Here is a 17,594-nt window from a genome sequence, read left to right on the forward strand (position 1 = left end):
AACCAAAGGTTACTTTAAATTGAGGGTTACACTAGTTGGGCCCACTGGTTATGTTCCAGTTGAGCCTGCTACACCCATCCTTGACTAACTTTATCAGTAGAATTCTCTATTGCCTTCCCCCTCATTTAGCTTCCCTTTAAATGCATCTATACTATTCCACTCAACTGCTCCCAGTAGTCTCGATTTCCACACACACCCCGATCACTCCTCGGGTAAAGGCGTTCTTTATTTCTGAATTTCCTACTGGATTTCTTGGTGTCTGTTTAAATAGCTGCATTCACTTTACTGCACAACAGAAAACATTCTCTCTGCAATCACTCTGACAAAACGTTCCATTATTTTAACGGCCTCTCCCCCTTCAGTCGTCTGTTTTTGGAAGAGACACATCCTGATCACACTTTGCCATCAGGTATAATCTCAAAGCCTGCTATTATCTAAGGAAATCTTTCTTGCACCGTCTGCTACATCCATTTTTATAATACGGTGACCAGAACAGTATACAAATGTGATCTAACCAAGATTCTATAAGATTTTGACATGTGGTGGAGTAAAAGAAACCTCGAAGCATCCTTCCAAAATGTGGTCAACTTATACACCAAGATCAATTTGTTGTGATGTAAGGTTGAAGCTAACTTTAGAATTCACTCCTTTTCCAGGGACTCATTTCTGTTCAATATTCATTATGCATAGTCTGTTAGTCTGTTCTGTGCAGGCATCTAACCTGCCATGCACCTTCTTGTCAATAAAACCTATATTGTCTGATGAATTCATGATCTGACTTATAAGGTGAATAAAACATGTCTCTCTGAGGGGAAATATTGAGGCTGACCACTTAGACAAGTGAAGCGTTTCTTAACTGAAAAGGGCGAGGGCATTAACTTAAATGTTGAGTATAAGCTTAAACTTGATCTTTAGTGCCAAATAAAAGGGGCCATCTTATGTGCAGGATGAATTTAAATACTACAATCTGTGGCAACCTCTCCTAGATTCTATTGTTCCAGAAAGAACCCCTGCGGGGCCTGGATTTTTATTTTAAATTATCTGTGCTCTTTTTCTCACAGATGTCTTTGGTCCTTAAACCATTTAAATTCTTATTTTCCAAGTGAACCTTAAGGTCAAAATCTTCCACTCTGCAAGGTGTTGACTTTCGTGATGGGAAGGGCATTTAATGATGTGGGATGTTAAATCTTGCCACCTTCCCAACCTCCACCAGAATGAATTGAAAGACCAGGAAGTTCATGGTGAACGTCTCTGCCTTCCATTGATTGTGCTTCTTAGGTGCCAATTAAGTGCCAGGACAAGGGCTCAACCCATCACCACTGGGCCTAACCTATTTGAATGATAGCTCAAACTGTGCTGGCTGTTTATTACATCAGGGCTATGGGGAGAGTCATTCCATCAAACCAGTGCCTTCTTGAGGATATTGAGGATCTGGACATTGGGAAGGTGAGCATATGAACTGCTGACTTCCTTTTGGCTAGCAGCTCTTGCTAATCAGGATCTACACCCAGGGTCTCATTCCCATCTGCAAGCCTGCCCCTACCTGATCTGTGTTCTTTTTGGCAGGTCTTTCCAAAAACAGGCAAAGCTGGTCTTCTATTGTCTTGCTGAGAGCCCTGATGCCATAACAACAATCTATCCCGGAAAACTAAAAAAGTGGAGCAGAAAGTTTGAAATAATCCCATGTCATGTGCAGTTTGCTTACATAAGCTTTGGTGAAGGAGCAGGAAGATTTATTAAAATGACACCAAGGATGAAAAGACTTCAAATATGAAAGTCAAGAGGCTGGGAATGTCTGCCTTGGAACAGAAAAGCTTCAAAGGAGCTTCAAAGTGATGCATTCTAATATAAGAAGAAACTATGTTGGCAAGAGGGTCAGTAACCAAAGAACAAAAGGAAGTCCGCATTAATTATTTAGTAAATGAACCAGAGGGGAGATGAGTATGCACTTATTGTTCACATAGAGTAGTGCTGACCTGGAATGCACTGCCTAAAAAGGCAGTAGAAACAGCTTCAACAGTAATTTCCAAAGGAATATATGTTTGAAAAGGAATTGTTTGCAAGAAATGGAAGGTTGTAGAAATATTGGGGAAGGAATAAAGTATGGATTCCTGGGAAACTCTTCCAAAGAGCCAGCACAGTTATGAAGGGTCAGATGGTCTCCTTTGGTGCTGTATAACTCTATTACATGCTTCAATGAGATATATGCTCAGTAACCTCCTGTGAGGCTGAGACGACTGAGTTTTTCTATTAATTAACATCAGCGGTGACCTGGTGGTACTATTCCTAAACTAGTAATCCAGAGGGCCACGGAATGTTCTGGGAATAATGGAATTTGAATTCAATAAAACTCTGGAATTACAAGCCTAACATTGACCATCAAACTATTGTTAATTTTTAAGTTTCATTGAGTTTGACTACTTCCTTTAGGATGTGGGCTGCGTATAACTCCAAACAGATTGTGATGTCTTCGCCTCTTAAGTGAAATAGCCTAGGAACTGCTACAAAGTCTCAAAAAAGCAATGAAACTGGATGGACCATTTAGCATCAACTAATGCACCAGAGCCAACAATGGTAACACAGCCCTGTCGATCCGACTCCTTACCAACTATCTCACAATATTCAACCAACTACCTGAGCATATTCACACTCACAGAATCATATCTGACAGACAATGCCCCAGACAATATTGACACCATCCTTGGCAGAACAGACCCAGCAGAGATAGCAGCATAGTGGTTTACAGTTGGAAGTGAGTTACCCTAGCACTCTTCAACATTGTCTCCAGCAACCATGAAGTTTCATGGCATCGTGACAAACTGGGCAAGTAAATCTCCTGTCAATTACCATGTACTAGCACCAACTCCCGCTGATGAAGCAGTCATCTTCCATGTTGAACAAGGCACTGAGAATGATCAGAGAGCAGAATGTACTGCCAGAGACATTAAAGACCAAACTGAGTCTCGAAGGATTTCACTGCTAGACTGGGTCGACAGCAGCTGTTGACGAAACCAACAGGAGTGAAAACCATATTTACCACATGCTCAAAATTTGCCTGCCGCAGCTTTTTTGTTCATAATGGTATCTATAAAAGTGACCGCCACACAGTTCTTGTGGAAAGGAAATCCTGTCTTCACGTTGATCCATCATGTTGTGTAATACTGCCACTATAGTAAATTGGAGAGACTTCAAACTGGTCTAGGCTGGGTATCTATGAGCCCCTATGTGTCATTAGTAGTGGATGAATTGGACTCCAACACAATCTGCAGTTTCATGCCTTGGCATATCTCCAACTCCATCATTACCATCAAGCCAGAAGATCAATGCTAGTTCAAAGAAGAGTGAAGGAGGTGCCCTGTGCAGCACAAAACATACCTAAAAATGAATTGTCAACCGAGCAAAGCAACAACACAGGATTACTTGTATGTCAAACAGAATAAGGAGCAGGTGATAGAGAGGGCTAAGCACGTCAACAACCAGTGGATCAACCATGAACTGTGATGGACAATTAAACAATTTAGTGGAGGAGGAAATTCCACAAATACCCCATCCTGAATAATGGCAAAGTCCAGTACATCAGTGCATAAGATAAGGCTGACATATATATGCAACAGTCCTCTGAATGAATGAGCCATTTCAGCCTCCTCCAGAGGTCCCAGCATCACAAATGTCAGTCTTCAGCCAATTTCATTTACACCATGTGACATCAACAAACAGTTGGAAGCAATGGATACTGCAAAGGCTGTGGGTTTTGATGGCATTCCAGAAATAGTACTGAAGACCTGTGCTCCAGAGCCTATTGTGTCCCCAGCCGGGCTGTTTCAGTACAGCTACAACATTGACATCTACCCACATTGTGGAAAATCACCCAGGTTAATCTTACACACAAAAAATGCTAGCAAGCAAAACTTATTTAGGAATAAACTGCTCACGATGCTTAGTTTAGATTCCCCCTTGGTATCTCAGTTCCTGTCTTCATTACAGCCTTGGTTTAAATATGGAAAAAAGAGCTGAAATCCAGCGGTAAGTTGAGAGGGGCTGCTCTTGACATCATGGCCACATTTGACCGAGTGTGACATCAAGGAACACTAGCAAAACTAGAATCACTGGGTATCAGGGATGAAACTTTCTGGTTAGAGTTGTACCTGGCACAAAGAAAGATGGTTATGGTTGTGAGAAATCGGTCATCTCGGCACTGGGACATCTCCACAGGAGTCCTAGGCCCAACTATTTTCATCTATTCCATCAATGTCCTTCCTCTATCACAACATCAAAAGTGGTGATGTTTGCCAAAGTTTCCATAATATTCAGCTCCATTTGTGACTCCTAGATACTGAAGCTGTTCATTTTCAACTGCATTAAGGTCTGGACAATGTCTCAGCTTGGGCTGACAAATTGCATGTAATATTTGGTGGTCAGGCAGCATCAGAGGAGCAGGAAAATCAATGTTTTGGGCAAAAGCCCTTCATCAGGAATCGAGGCAGGAAGCCTCCAGAATGGAGAGATAAATGGGGGTGGGGGGGTGGGGCTGGGGAGAAGGTAGCAGAGAGTACAATAGGTGAATGGGGGTGGGGATGGAGGTGATAGGTCAGAGAGGGGGGTGGGGGAAGGTAGCAAAGAGTACAATAAGTGAATGGGGGTGGGGTTGGAGGTGATAGATCAGAGGGGAGGGTGGAACGGATAGGTGGGAAGGGAGATTGGCAGGTAGGACAGGTCATGAGGATGGTGCTGAGCTGGAAGGTTGGAACTGGGGTAAGGTGGAGGGAGCGGAAAAGAGGAAATTGGTGAAGTTCACTCCTCCTTCCCACTGCCAATCTTCCTTCTCACCTATCTGCTCCACTCTCCTCTCTGACCTATCACCTTCATCCCCAACTCCATCCACCTATTGTACTCTTGGCTACCTTCTCCCCAGCTCCACACCCCGTCCCATTTATCTCTCTACCCCAGAGGCTCCCTGCCTTCATTCCTGATGAAGGGCTTTTGCCCAAAACGTCGATTTTCCTGCTCCTTGGATGCTGCCTGACCCGCTGTGCTTTTCCAGCACCACTCTAATCTAGACTCTGATCTCCAACATCTGCAGTCCTCACATTTGCCCAGCAACTGAATTGGACTATATATATATATATATATATATGTGTGTGTGTGTACATATACACACACATCTACAACAGCAGGTCAGAAGGTACAAATCTTACCGTGAGCAACTCACCTCCTGACTCCCCAAAGCCTGTGCACTATCTACAAAGCACAAGTCAAGAGTGTGATGGAATACTCCCCACTTACCTAGATAGGTGCAGCTCCAACAACATTAAAGAAGCTTGACATCATCCAAGACCTGTTCGATTAGCTGCACATTCTATTACCAACACTCAGTGACAACTGTGTATACTATCTATAAGATGGATATCAGAAGTTCACCAAGTGCCTTTAGACAGCACCTTAGAACCTTTGACTACTGCCATCTAGAAGGAAAGGGCAATAGAAATATGGTAACATTGTTACTTGCAAGTTTCCCTCCAAGCCACTCACCATCATTGTTCCTTCACTCTTTGTCAAACAATCTGAAGGACTTGACTCAGTCATGCTGAGAGGATGTTTCCCTTCATGAGGAATCCACAACTAGGGGTACAGCTTAAAAATAAAGGATCTCCATTTTAAGTCAATGATTAAAAAAAATTCTTCTCTCACACTTTTTCACTCAGAGGGTGATGCGTGTCTGGAATGAGCTGCCAAAAGAAATGGTGGAGGCTGGTACAATTATAGCATTTAAAAGGCATCTGGATGGATATATGAATTGGAAGGATTTAGAGAGATATGGACTAAGTGCTAGCAAATGGGACTAGATTAATTTAGGATATCTGGTAGGCATGGATATGTTGGACCGAAGGGTCTGTTTACATGCTGTATGTCTCTATGACTCTGTGTCATGTAATGTACCATTTTACATGGTGTCACCAATGTAAAGAGAGCAAAATGTTTTTTTTTCCCCTCCTTAAATCTAACTTTCTGTCCTTTTAAAATACTCCTTAAAATATACCTCTTTGACCAAAGTTTTGGTTACTTCTTCTAATATCTCTTATTTTAATGTCCAGTTTTGTCTGATAAAGGGACATTTTATGCTAAAGATACCATATGCACCTAATTTTCATGTTTTTTCACATTGCCATAATATAGATCATTATTTTATATGTTTTACATTACAGAATTATTTTACATGTTCAAATAATAAAGATATATTTTCTAAGGTCATAAAATTGCCCAGTTTAATAGAAATTTGATCATCAAAACAGTTATAGTAGCAAACATGAATGATAATGTACTCACTATTGCTGTCATTAAAAATAGTATTTTCCATGAAGAATCTTTGTTCAAATAAAGACATATTTCTATAGCACATTTTATAATGTCCCAAAGTACTTTATAATTAAGTAATACTCCAGAGGTCTAGTAATATGGTAATGACCAGATAGTCTGATGTTTATTGAGGGGTGTAAATTATCCAGAACCTTGGAATAATTGCTCTTCTCTGCTTTGAAATAAGTTATTTTACCTCCACCTACCAGTGTAGATAGGGCCTTCAGGAAATGTTGCATCCAAAAGGTAACACTTCTGACAGCTCAGCTCTCCTGTGATACTGCAATGGACTGTCTGCCTTGGTGTTCAAATTGCTGAAGATGGAATAGAACCTTCTGATTCAATTGGGAGATTGATGCCATCTGAACTACAGCTGATGAAAGACAAAATTGAGATTAATAAACTTGCAGAATGATTGCATTGCAACAAGATCATTCCCAATAACGTTTTGTGGATCCTATCATAAGAAATGTTAATCCCAAATTCAGGCCAAGTGAAACTTTGCAGTGGTCGAAATTACACTCAGTCTTCTGAACCTATTCTGTCTGAGGTGGTTTGCATGAACACCCATCCTCCTCAGATTCAGCCTTAAAGGTCCTATGGCATCTTTTTGAAGAGGAGTGAAGAATTATCCTTGGTATCCTGGCTAATACTTATGCCTCAATCAATCTCAAAAAGATTAATATTTACTGCTTACTGTTTGTGAGAGTTAAGGTGCACACATTGGGTACTGCAGTTCCTACATTACAAGTGACTGCACTTCAAAGTGCTTCATTAGCTGCAGTGTACTTTGGGACATCCCATGATCATGCAAGGTGTTAATGCATGTCTTTCTCTATTTTTCTTTCTGATTATTGAGGGCAGATTTACTGTGAATACAGCCAATATTGACTTTTTATTACAAGTAGAGTCATAACCCAAGGGTTAAATACTTCAAATTATACAAGACATTTCATCAACTATGTACTTTTACTAAACATAAACTATGATTAACATTGATTAAGATGTGCTTTGTGGATTATTGGATATTATCCAGTGATTAAGCTGTAAAGAATTAAGTCAATAATTTTCTAATCTGAAATCCCAGATAATTTGGTTTTTGTTTACTAAGGTATGTTTTATAGTCAAGACAGGCAAATGATTAGTTTTCAAAAGAGTCAGGGGATTAAATGTATGAAATGAGTTTCGCAATTTAAGATTAATGCCCATGGAGAGATAAGTTAGTAGACACTTGCTTTCATGGAGAAAGGAGGAATGCCTGCAGATTACAATTTTTGTAAGGAATATTTAACTCTTTACATTTATCTGCATCCACATGTTTTAGATTTACTCCCATAATAGTTCTCTTAAGGTCAAACAAAATAAATAATTTGTAGTAGAGAAGTACCACCAATTTTGCGCTATGAGGGAGGGTGGCTTTTTTTTAAAGCCCTCAGGACTAAATGTGATAGAGAGGTCCTGTTTTCTTACGTCTTCAGATATTGTTACATTCATTAACTTGGTGACATAAAGAAAATTAGTTGTTGCAACTAAAGTCAGAGATGAAATCTCTTAATGGACCACTATTAATAAAGTGGATACATATTTTTAACATTTGTAACAGCTCTGAAGATTTTTACTTCTTTGACTGATTGCTGCATCTTCTTTGTGTGTCTTTGGGGTTACTCATTATTGGTTCAGATGTTCAAAAGACAGAAAATCAGCTGGATGGTGTTTGCACAGAATCTATCCTGAAAATTGCATTGTAATAAACCAATTTTAGTGTAAACTAGTTCATTGGCAGATTCATTGTAAAATAATGATGTACAAATAGAAGTGTGTGGTGGGACAATAATGCATCCTTTTGAATTGTATAGTTCATGCCAGTGTACATGATTTATCTCTCCATAATTATTTATATATATATATATATATATATAGCATACAATATACAGCAATGCAGATAAAATGTGCATGGCATTTATCTTACCAATAAAATAAAATGTACATAAACTACCTGTGATGTTGTTTTACTCATTTTTTTGGAATGTAGGCATCATTTGTAACGCAAGTGTTTAATGCCCATCTCTAATTTCTCTTCCAAAGGTAGAACTGAGCTAACTTCTTGTTCCATTGTAGACTGTGCACTGCCAGAGGTAGCTTTAAGACATTTACTCAAGGACAAGTAAAAATGATGCCATATTCTCAAGTCAAAATACTGTTTAACGTGGAAGAGAAGTTGAAAATCGTAATGTTATCCCATATGTGTTGCCGTTGTTCTTTTAGGTGGTAAACACATTATGTAAATTATATTGTATCATATACATGTATATTTTGTGGCTGTAATTATGAGATATTGACAGCATATACCAGCAACATTTTATGGAACTGACAGCAACTTCTGGTGTTAGCACATGAACAGTTCATCCTCCTTTTCAAGTTTACCTGATGTTTCTGCTGGTGATACCCTGTTCCTCCACAGAGTGCACTATTGCAATTTGTGGAGATGCAATTTCAAAATAAATTACTGATTTTATTGGAACTTCAACTTATTATAGATTATTATCACCCTAAAACTACTGAAAAGTGTTGCATTAAATAAGGTGAAATGGAGCTTTTAATGGCATATGAAATATAAAATATTCTGAGCAACCTTTCTTGCCCTGGAAAATAATATTTTATTGTTTGCAGTTTATCTTCTACCTTAATTCCTGTACCCCAATCTTTTTCTCTCTCTGTAAAATGATTAAGGTCTGAAGAGAAACCAGTGCTGTTTACTCTTCAGTTTGCTGTCTGTGAGAATCCATTAATCAGATTGATTGCCCAGCCTACTTGATGATGTCACTGTTCCTGGAGGACAAAGATCCCTTAGTGCTAGTGGTAGAAGCAAATTGCCATTGCAGTTGGAGAATTCCACACTATAGAGCTTTCAGTGGGCAGAACCTCTCTCCACCATTGCAAATCAAAGAATACTGTATATTACAATATATAATATTTCATATACATAATACATGCTAAATATACAATGTATATTTATAGAATCCCTACATATGGAAAGCAAATGGAATCCTGGCATTTATAGCATTCCTACAGTGTGGAAACAGGCCCTTCGGCCCAACAAGTCCACACCGACCTTCCAAAGAATAACCCACCCAGACCCATTCCCCTGCCCTATATTTACCCCTGACTAATGCACCTAACCTACACATCCCTGAGCACTATAGGCAATCCACCTAACTGCACATCTTTGGATTGTGGAAGGAAACCGGAGTACCTGGAAGAGAGCCATGCAGACACAGGAGAATGTGCAAACTCCACACAGACAGTCACCCAAGGCTGGAATTGAACCCAGGTCCCTGGCGTTGTGAGGCAACGCAAGTTGCATATAACACAATATGTCAACAATGTTGTGACAACTACAGGATGGGAAAGCCTGGGCTGATACCTACAAATTTTACTTTTGTATGTCCATATGGTTCACACTGGTCTAGATACTACAGGGACATTTTGCAACACACAAAAGAACACAGCTGTGCAGAACCAGTAACTTTATGTGCAAATTTTATTTTCATTTTTAGAAAGCCTAATTCAAAATTAATTGCTGTTGATTTATAGTTGAGATGGTTTGATTTATAAAATGGAGCTTCGCTTCTGAATTTCTTTCCACTTTTTGCAAGTGAAAATGTTAAGTATTTTGACTCTACTAATGTGAACTACCTGAATGACTTAAGAATAGAGGTTCAAATCTGTGTAAGATTCCTTATTTCCAAAACAGAACAGACAAAAAATTTGCCTCTTTCCATTCCAGGAATTTTTCCATCTGGCATTCTGATGCAGTGTCAATCTCAACAGATGAAGTCCAGCAGACCACAACAAGCACTGGAGTGGAATGTCACAGAAGCCATACTCAGTTATCCAGAAAAACCTGTTATACTGCAGTAAATAAATAGTCTGAAGGTCTCAAAACCTCTTTGATAGCGATTGAAAGAAAGGTTTGTAAGGTGGGTTGGCAGGTGGATAGGCGGGTGGATGTTATGTGGTTATGTTTAGTAAAGCCTGTTAGTGTTCATTTACAAAAGTATGAATCTGATCTTAAAATAACTCTCTCCCTAAACCTGTTCACCTCTCTACTTCACTCTCTCATCCTTAAGGTGCTCACGGTAGCCTCTGACCAATCTTTAGGGCACTTATCCTAATATCTGATGTGGTTTGGTGCAAATCTTTACTGGAAATGCTACAGTGAATCACCTTGTATAATTAAATTAATTATATAGGCACAAACCTTTGAGGAATAACACATTTTAATGATTTTGTGAATTCTGGGCTCTCCCACCAGGTCCTGAGGCCATGGTGTCAGGGTGGGAAGGACGGCAGGAAGGACTATTTAAGTTGGGTTTGTGGCTAATTAAAGAAAGCACCCAAGCCTCTTCCAGTTTGCGAGATTCTATGCTCCACTGATTAGCCGAGAAGGATTTACAATTGTGATTGCTTCTCCCATTAATGGCACTGGTGGCAGAGGTTTGAGGATTGCATCATCTGTCAGCACTCAAGTGAAATAATGTTGTTCTGTTAGACATCAAACAGTGGGGACCAAAATATGCAGCAAAACAAAAACAGTGTACATCATGCAGAATTGCCTTGGCGCGCAGGTCATTGGTGATTTCATTTGTAAGTAATGTTTTGATTGTCACAGATTATACGTTTGCTCTCATCCCCTTGACATTTGTTGTACAGCTGGATTGATTCTTGTGCTCTGGTATGAAAAGGTCACTTTGATCAATGCAGTGTAATTGGCACTAAATTAGGATCATATCAGGTTATTTTGCCATTTAATGATGAAATATTAAAGAAAAAGAGGACTGACTTTGTAGCTTTTGAACCACGCCTTAAGGAGTCTCAAGATTTGTATTGTAGGCTAATGAAATCTAAAGATATGAATATTTTACTACAATAATGAGATTTCAAAACTTGTTTCAGATTCTGCACTTGAGAGAAATTCAGCTATTCAAGACCAAGGCAGAAGTACACTTGGGAGGCTTTAAAATGAAAGAGCATGGCATTGCCTGAGCACAAGATTAAATTCTTAGTTTAATATTCCTCTTCAGTTCCTCTATTTTTAGCTGCATTGAACAATATTCAAATGAGGATTATTTAGTCATTCAATTATTATTCTGAATAACATCATTGTATACTCGTTATCCAGTGCATTCCAATTTAATTGTATATATAATGTATGGCACTATACATTCCAGTGGGTGAAAATTTAAAGCTGTTCTTTCCTGTCACAATCTATGGCATGGACACACTATGACCCTTCACTCCCGACCACACTGAAATGGATGCTTAATTTCAGGTCAATTAACCATTTGTAAATATTTTCTGGGGTCAAGACTGTCAGCTGAGGAATAAGCCATTGGGTACCACCAGGTTGCCTGGACTCCTGACTGCTTTGGCGGGTGTCCATGATGTCTCTATTGTAACACAAATGCCCACAAGAATGGGATAGGGAGCATCAAGTGGCTCTCACCATCTACTAATCTTCAGTAAGCAAGAACCTTTAAATGGTTTATTGACCTTCTTTCAATGAAAAGAATCATTTTGCACTTCTGTACTGCCTTACATGACCTCAGGACACCCAAATATACTCGACATTCAATGAAATTTTGTTTGGACCTTCACACCCACCTTTATTTCACTTTAGAACATACATCAGTGCAGCACAGGAACAGGGCCTTCAAACTATCATGTCTGTGCTGACCATATTGCCATTCCAAACCAAACCCATCTGCCTGTACAAGGTCATTTTCCCTCTATTCCCTGTCTGTTCATGCCTCTGTCGAAATGCCTCTTAAACACTGCTATCATCTCTACCTCTGCCAGCTCTCCAGCAGCACATTCCAGTTACCTACCTCCCTCAATGTAAAAACCACTTGCCTCGCACTTTAAACTTTTCCTCTCTCACCTTAAGCCTATGGCTGCTAGTATTTTATATTTCCACCTTATCCATGGTTCTCATAATTTTATATATTTCCATTAAGTCACATCCTCAGCCTCTGATGCTGAGCCCAAGTTTCTGCAACCTCTTCTTATAGCTAATACATTCTAATCCAGGCAACATCCTGCTAAACCTTTTATATCTTTCCAGCAATGAGAACTGCACACAGTGATCCAAATGTGACCTGACCAAAATCTTGTCCAGTTGAAATATGACCTACCAACGTTTATACTCAATGCCCTGATTAATAAAGGCATGGGCATTCTTTGCCACCTTATCCACTTTGTGTTGCCACTTGCAGGGAAATTGCAGGATATCTCTCTGTATATCCTAAGGGTCTGGCAATTTACAGTGTACTTCCCTCTTGCATTTGACCTCCCAAAGGTTAGTGAGGAAGTGTGGAATGATGAGAAGGCTAATTAGTAACCTATTGAACTCCTTCCGTGGTCATAGAGTGGAATGTGTTTGAGTGGCTGGCGTGGAAGTTGAACCCATGACTGATGGAATTGGAGGTGAGAGTGCTCCTCACTGAGCCATGGCTGACACTAAACTATGGGGAAGAAAAAACTTTTCATGGAGCCACACAATTTGCTCAAGAGATTCAAGCCAGGATTTCCATTTAGGCCCCACTTATTGACGAGGACTTCTTCACTGATAGACTTCTGTGGATTCTTGTCCCTCAACTTCCGGATTGATCATAAAGTTCTTGTTTCTAGATCGAAAATAAATACACTGCAACAGCAGAGGTTGTGAAAGCTTGCACATTCTACATTCTAATGTTCAAAAGCTAATCAATATATTTAGATTTATTTAAAAACAAGTTCCAACAGAGGTTGGAAATCATCTATTTCACACTATCTGCCAATGGTGCTGCAGTATCTTTGAGCCTCTGCTCATCTGCTTCAATTGCCTGAATCTCAAGCCTTTCCTCCTCCACCACTATGTCAGCTTGCTGTGATGTAAAACTATAGAGGGCCTAATGTGCTGCAAAGATTTTAGACACAATGCCTATTGCACCAAGCATCTCAGTTGACCCAAACACTTTCTTTTCGATGTATCCACAGCTCACTCCATTGTAATGTAAGTCTTGATACGAGCTTCATCGTAGAGGTCTTGTTGAGCGGTGGGTAGCACTCCTATCACTGAGCCAGATGATGCAGATTCAAACTCGATTCCAGCATTAAAGGGGAAGGTGCGTTCATAATATAACCAGCAAGTTGGACATCAATCTATGAATCCTTCTAACATGTCAACAGCAAGTGTGAGAGTGGGAGAGATTCCTGGTCAGAGATGTGAGGGAAACAGCACCGGAGTCTCTCCCACCACTATCCATAGCTCCATACAGCAACATTCATGGAGAAGTGCCACAGCAACACAGACTTTCCAAGTGAACCATAACTCACCATGAGCTTTATTGCAGCACATCTGTGCTACAATGGTATCTTTGGGGGTCATAGAGCTGGCAGTACTGGGGCAACCCTTATCACAAATCGCCATCCTCAGCATATTCTTGATTCTGAAAGTATTCAAAAATACTAGATTGCTGTAGTACGAAAGAGTTAAGACAATTCCTGCATATGTAGAATTATCATGAAGAAAGCTGCCCTGTGGCTATTGCACACACCCCTATAGACCATTAACAAAATCTAACTTTTACACAACACTGGTCCTTTTTCCACAATGCTCACTCAATGCTCTGCAGCTACATTTGCTCTAAAGGCTTCCAATCCTCCAAGACATTGCTTTATTGATTGTCATGGCTGAAAGTTTTCCCTAACATAACCATTGTAACTAGCACTGCCAGGCTTTGTGTCCATGGCCTCGGGTTTAATCGTGGCCTGAATATGAAAGGCACTAGATGAAAAATAATGAGTTTCTATTGACTGGGCAATCAGTCCTGTTGACAGCCAGCAATACAAAACCATGACAGAGTGATTGACATACAATGTCTCAATGGCTAGCTTTGCTAAAAATAAATTAACATCAATAAATTAACAACATGATGAAAATACACAGAAGTGATTTGTATGACCTATAACCCTTGATGACACTTCGGATCAGAGGGGTAATATTCTAGTTTCATGCATAATATTACATCAATTCAAATAGGTCATTTTATTGTTTTAAATTGCCATGACAGATGCAAGGATGCATATTGGATTTTGAGCATGTACCTGATTCATGGGCCAACTTTAGGTCCATTCATTTTATTAGACAGTCTGTTTTTTTGCTTTCTGTAAACTCATCTCAAACTTTGCAACCTATGTCCTTCTCACACCAAGCTTAATTCATCAATCACCCCTGTGCTCACTGGTTTACATTGTTTCCTAGTAAACGAAAGCCCTGATTTTAAAATTCTCATCTTTGTTTGAAATCGCTGGATGGACTTGCCTCTTCCCAACACAGTAATATCATTCAGTTTTGCAAACCTCCAAGATCCTTGTACTCCTTCTGGCTTCTTGCACACTGCTGATTTTCATAGCTCCACCATTGGTGATCACACCTTCAACTGCCAAATTCATAATCTCTCTAATTCATTTGCTAAAGCTCTTTGGTTACCATTAGGCCACCTTTTTATTCCAGATTTTTATTCAATTCAAATTTCACTATCAGCCATGGTGGGATTTAATCTCATGTTGGCCTAGGGTTCTGGATGCCTCATCCAATCATATTGCCATAATGCCACCCCTTCCCAAATGAATCATATTATACTAGTATGAGTTGAGAGATCAAAGCAAAAAATAACCAAATGCATTTCTTACCTTCAAGGTAGGCACCAACAAGCCCAAGAAGAAATTCAGGAAAACCTCCTTTTCCCAGAGATTTATGAGAATTTGGAACTTCCCATTCATGGATGTATTTAAGGAAAAACTAAATATGTATTTGAGGATAAAGGAATAAAGGGTTATCTGGATAGGCTGAGGATGGCTGGGTGGAGGCTTGTATGCAGCATAAATACTGACATAGACCAGTTGGGCCAAATGGCCTATTTCTGTGATATTAATTCTAAGTGATTAAATGTACATTGAATCATTATTGATCAGTATGAAAGCTGCTTAAAAATAAAGGCTGCATTCTCCAGTTTCAATAGTTAGGAAGCAGGACGTTGCACTCATTGGCCGTTTCACAAATTGGAGCATTGTTTCAATGTCAGTTCTTGAGCCCAAGCATCTGAGCTCTAAAGAAGATGTTTCTTGCATTGGTGCCTTCACTGACTAATAGTGGTAAATGTAAATAATACTGCTAAGTGCTAATGCAATCAGTGTATAGGGTGCAAAAGGAACTCAAGAAAGGAAAGTTCAGAGTGCTATCCACTGAACTAAAGCTAGTCTAAATTCAACAGAAAAGCAAGTGTCTGGACAGGTGCCAGAGGCCTTCTCTGTGAGGAGCACAATGAGCATGATTTTCTCCTCTCTGCAAGTGGCAAAAGAGGGAGCAAGAAGGGGAAATAATTAAGTGATTTGGCCCTGGAGAGAAACTCGTCCTGTTTACAACTCCTCACTAATTAAGTTCAAGGTGAGAAGGTCCAAGGGTGACCTGTTTGCCCCAGTACTAATTAAGGCCACTAAGTGGTCATTCCAAAGGCTTAAGGACCTTTCTGCATCACCTCCTTGATCATCTGCCTCTCTGGTTTTCTTATTCAGTTTTCCCAACATCAAGCTTGTTTGGCGCGTTTGGTAAAATGGGATGCTGAATATGAATAGACGAGTTGTGGCATTAACAATGAGCATTGTTCCTGGTCAGTTGGAATCTCACCATGCTGCTTTTGAAAAGCATTGGGACAAAAAAACTGCAAATGCTGAAATCCTAGGTAGTCAAGCAGGAGGCCGGGAGAACACAGCAAACCAGGCAGCATCAGAAAATGGAGAAGTCAGGGCTGAAGAAGGGTTACACCTGAAACATTGACTTCACCACCTCCTGATGCTGTCTGGCTTGCTGTGTTCTCCCAGCCTCCTGCCTGTCTATCTCTGAAAAGCATAGAAGCTAACCTGAGTTACTCCAGACATCAAGGTGGGTATCACCACGCTTGTAGCAAAATTCTGCCATGCATCTCGCATAGCTCACTTTGCTCAGTCCTGATAGAATTCCATTCATTGTGAATTTTGATAAACATCAAATATATACACCACATAGAATTATATAGAATACACAGTGCAGAGCATGCAGTACTGTCCATACTCTATTCAAGCAAATTCAAGCCTCCTCGTGACTTACTTCTATTTCACTTCACCATGATACAGAGGTGCCAGTGTTAGACTGGGGTGGACAAAGTTAAAAATCACACAACACCAGATTATAGTCCAGTAGGTTTATTTAGAAGTACAAGTTTTTGGAGTGCTGCTCCTTCGTCAGGTAGCTAGTAGGGCAGGATCATAGAACACAGAATTTACAGCAAAAGACACACACACACACACACACACTCACTCTCTCTCTCTCTCACACACACACACACACACTCACACTCTCTCTCTCTCTCTCTCACTCTGTCTCTCTCTCTCTCTCACACACACACACACACACACGCACACACACATTCTCTCTCTCCCTCGCACACACACATATGGGTCTAATGGGTGAATTTGCATTGCAGATTCATATTTGCAGATACATTCTATTTTGTTCAAAAAGCACACTATCTGTAGGCGGTCAGTCCATGTGGCATTTTATAAATTCCTACTTTGGAAATAGAACAAGTCTGATTCAAGGTTTGAATACAGACAGACTCTAACCTTTAATGCATTGTCTGAGCTGAGATGTCACCTTTTTTCTATAAAATCTTCAGTTATCTCAGGAATGTGACTTGAAGGATGGCCTTGGATTTACATATTAATGAATCAAAACCTGCAACCCATTCTAAGTGATTAACAGTTATCTAGGTTTATTCAATACATCACATCAATTGTATGACACTTTGATCTTTTACTATAAATTCTGTGTCCTATGATCCTGCCCCACTAGCTACCTGACAAAGAAGCAGTGCTCTGAAAGCTTGTACTTCCAAATAAATCTGTTGGACTATAAACTTGTGTTGTGTGATGTTTATCATCATCATCTTGTATGCTTATCTGGCTTGAGTCACCTTTGCGTGTTTTGCTTTTGATTTACTGTATGAGCTGTGTTTTGAAGCTGTGTGTTTTGAGTTTTGAGTTGAAAAGAGTTCTGGTCTCTACCTCTTATTGTGGGTGGAGGTGGGTACTGCAGATGCTGGAGATTAGAGTCAAGATGAGAGTGGTACTGGAAAAGCACAGCAGGTCAGGCAGCTCCA

The sequence above is a fragment of the Chiloscyllium plagiosum genome, unplaced genomic scaffold, assembly GCF_037043375.1.
Source record: "Chiloscyllium plagiosum isolate Xiang-an unplaced genomic scaffold, Cpla_swu_hap1 HiC_scaffold_4, whole genome shotgun sequence".
In the NCBI taxonomy this organism is placed as follows: Eukaryota; Metazoa; Chordata; class Chondrichthyes; order Orectolobiformes; family Hemiscylliidae; genus Chiloscyllium; species Chiloscyllium plagiosum.